Genomic DNA, 3,732 nt, shown 5'->3' on the forward strand with positions numbered 1-3,732 from the left:
AGTTCTCTCCGGAGGAAATTAGGTGTCCAGTCTCAGTCGCTAAACCTGCTTCTTAGTACAAGCTCCAAATGTCAGAGGTGATATGATGTTGGCTCTTTTTTTAAATTTTTTATTTTTAAAGAAGAGTTCCCGTGCAAATAAAAATACACAAATCAAATAGTTCATACAGCTGAGCAGAAAGGACTTGGCGGTGTCTGTAAAAAAAAAAACAAAAAAACATCTTTCTGGAACCAGTTTCCATTCGTTACAGAATGCACCTGTTTTACAGTAGTTCCCCACATTTTAGAGATTTGAAAAAAAAAAACAACAAACTGAAATCTGTTTTTAATAACATGAAAACCAGCACCTTGCACATTTCAAAGTGAGCTTGTATTGTTGCAGTGTTTTACTAACGTTAACTAAAAGGTCAAAGGATTGAGAACTTCAGCTGTAGAATAAGAAGCATTAAAAAACATCAAGACCTCCCTCACTGGAATGATTCCCTGCTGCAGAATACAGACTAACATTGCAGGCAGTGTAAGTCTTGGCTTTAATGACTGAACATTACAGTCACGTCTCCTTGTTTCTACTGGATTAACCCCTGTCCTGCCAAGTAAATCACTGTGTAGAACATTAACGTCAGGTTTGAACTGAATACTCTGATTGTACGTACATATTATTTCGTCAGATCTATGAGACAAAAAAAAGAAGGGCAACTCTTAAAGATTGTTGAGTTCATTTTTGTTATTCTAGGGAGGACTTTTGAATAAAGCTACAAAAATCTGACCAACATGGCTATTTCTGTTGAATTAGTTGAATTAATTTTTTTTTTTTAATTTTCAAAACAAACAAAAACAATAAAAAAAAAAAACTGGACAAGGCATTTGTGGACGTTGCAGTGTGACATCATGTACTATGTGCAGGTTCACGGTTTGGGTCAGAGGCGACGCTGGTGAGAGGTTGAATGCAGCCTCACCTGCTTGTGTTTTTAGACTTTGACCACGCTGACACAAAGCTTTGAATAAAATCTGAAATCTACCTCCTGAGTTGTTCACAATCGAGGATTTCCCTCAATAACATCTGCGAAGTTGTGGAGCTTTTCAATTCTGGTACTGGTCCTGTTTGGAGCTGCTTTTTTAAGCATCAAACTGGTAAAAAGGATCTCTTTGAAGCAGCGTTTGGATGGTGGCATACGGCACCTTAAAGATGTCCTTAACCCCCCCCCGAACATTTCCACATTTTGTCTTGTTCCAGCCACAAACTTCAAACTATTTTACTGGGATCGGATATGACAGACCAACACAAAGTAGAGCTTAACTGGAAAGTGGAAGAAAAATAATACATGGTGTTCAATTAAAAAAAAAAAAAAACAATCTGAAAAATGTGGCATGCATTAGTATTCACCCCTTTTTACTCGGATCCCACAAACTGAAACCCGAAAGTTGCCTGATAATAAATAAAGCCCACCTGTGTCTAATTTAGTCTCAGTATAAATTCAGCTGTTCTGTGAGCCTCAGAGGTTTGTTGAAACAGCACCATGAAGACCAAGGAACACAGCAGACAGGTCAGAGTTTAAAGCAGGGTTAGGTTAGAAAACAACATCCCAAGCTTCGAGCGTCTCACAGAGTCACTGTTCAAAGCATCATCTGAAGATGGAAAGAGTTCAGCCCAACTTCAAACCTACCAAGACATGAACGTCCACCTAAACTGACCGGCCGGGTAAGGAGAGCATTCATCTGAGAGGCAGCCGAGAACCCCACAGTAACTCTGGAGGAGCTGCAGAGGTCCACAGCTCAGGAGGGACAATCTGTCCACAGGACAACTATCAGTCGTGGACTCCACACATCTGTCCTTTATGGAGGAGTGACGAGAAGAAATCTGTTGTTGAAAGCAAACCAGAAGAAGTCCTGTCTGCAGTTTGACACAGCAAACATGTGGAGGAAGCTGCTCTGCTCAGATCAGACCTAACCTAACACCACACCATCCCCACTGTGAAGCATGGTGGTGGCAGCATCATGCTGTGGGGATCAGACAGGATACTTGCTCAGAGCTGATGGATGGAGCTAAATACAGGACAGAGAACCTGTTAGAGGCTGGGGCGGAGGTTCACCAACCAGATCTACAATGGAATGGGTCAGACCAAAGCATGTTCCTGTGTTAGAATGGTCCAGTCAAAGTCCAGACCTAAATCCAACTGAGAATCTGTGGCAAGACTTGAAAACTGCTGTTCAGACGCTCACCATCCAATCTGACTGAGCTGCAGCTGGTTTACAAAGAAGAATGGGCAAAAGCTTCATCCTCTAAAGCTGGTGGAGACAAACCTCAGAGACTCACAGCTGGAATTACTGTGAAAGGTGGTTCTACAAAGTACCGACTCAGGGGGGCTAAATACAAATGTAGGCTACACTTCTCAGGTTTTAATTTGTAAAACATGTTAAAAAGAACATGGGTCATTTCCCCTCCATTTCACATTTATGTGCTGCTTTGTCCTGGTTTATCACATAAAATCACAGTAAAATACTTTGAAGTTTGAGGTCGGAACGTAACAGAATGTGGACAAGTTTAAGGAAGATGTAGATCACCTCAAAGCGCTGTATTTCAGTTATAAATTTGTGCTTCACCAAAGTACGGCAATTTGCGCTTCGCTTGACAAAGCTCCAAACTTGGCACTGAGACAGAATCCAGGTGAAGCGCGACAAAAAGAGAAACTCTGCTCGCGTGTGATGAGCGGCGTTCGCTCGAAGTCTAAAGACGAAACAGAAACAGCATTAGAGAGAGTCGCAGCGTCACCCTGAAGGTTCTGACGAAAGTGGCGTTTCATGAAAAAGAATCACACGACATTCATAAACACTTTAACAGTACGAGCTATAATGCACAATAACAGTAAACAATCTTTCTAAAAAACCCACTTAACGAGAGCGCGGCCCAGTAGATTAAGAAAAAGAGGGAGGTAATACCACCCTGTGTGTCACCGTCACTGCAGACAGAAATCGTGGAGAAATGCTTGGTTTTTGGAATGTTTTGCTAGAAATATTGTTCCCCAGAGAGTAATTAGTGTGTTGTTAGACATGTCAGTTAATATGCATCGCTTTTTGTCTGGAAATAAAAATAAAACCATTCAACAGCAAACAAACAGGAGTAAATCTGCAGCAAAATGAGCCCAACTCAGTTTGGTCCAGGTTAACACGTCACACGGAAGTCTCCGGCCCAGATTCACGAACAGCTTGCGTGTCTTTTGAGGGCGTAATTTTAGGTTTTGCGTCTTAATCGCATTCCCGTAAAAGTGGGCTGCCGACCACACAGTGTCTCTCTGCGCTGGTGCAGTTTGCTCACGCTTACACGAGGTATTATGCAGCATTTAGAGGAAAAACAAAAAAATACCCTCATATATTTATGGAAATAACTGCAGGGACAAAAAGAGTCGGATTCCCAAAGACCAGAGCTGTTTGCGACATGCATTTAGAGACAAATCTGAGAGCTGATGGTACTTGTGTCTCTCAGGAAAACAAGGGAGGACGTTTATCGATCTGTTGCCTTCCAGATGTGTCAGACATTACAGTACATCTACAAATAATTTGTCCAAAAAGCGCATGAATCCTGTCGTTGCTTTGTTCTGATAAAAGAACCTTTTCAACACAGGGATCCACAACTATCCACACATTAAGGAACAGAACTGAAGGTCGTTGTTTGGTCAGTATTATAAAACTTCCCCACTCCTCTGTACATAGATCCTGTGGTCTGCAGCCAGTTTGG

The sequence above is a fragment of the Kryptolebias marmoratus genome, linkage group LG10, assembly GCF_001649575.2.
Source record: "Kryptolebias marmoratus isolate JLee-2015 linkage group LG10, ASM164957v2, whole genome shotgun sequence".
In the NCBI taxonomy this organism is placed as follows: Eukaryota; Metazoa; Chordata; class Actinopteri; order Cyprinodontiformes; family Rivulidae; genus Kryptolebias; species Kryptolebias marmoratus.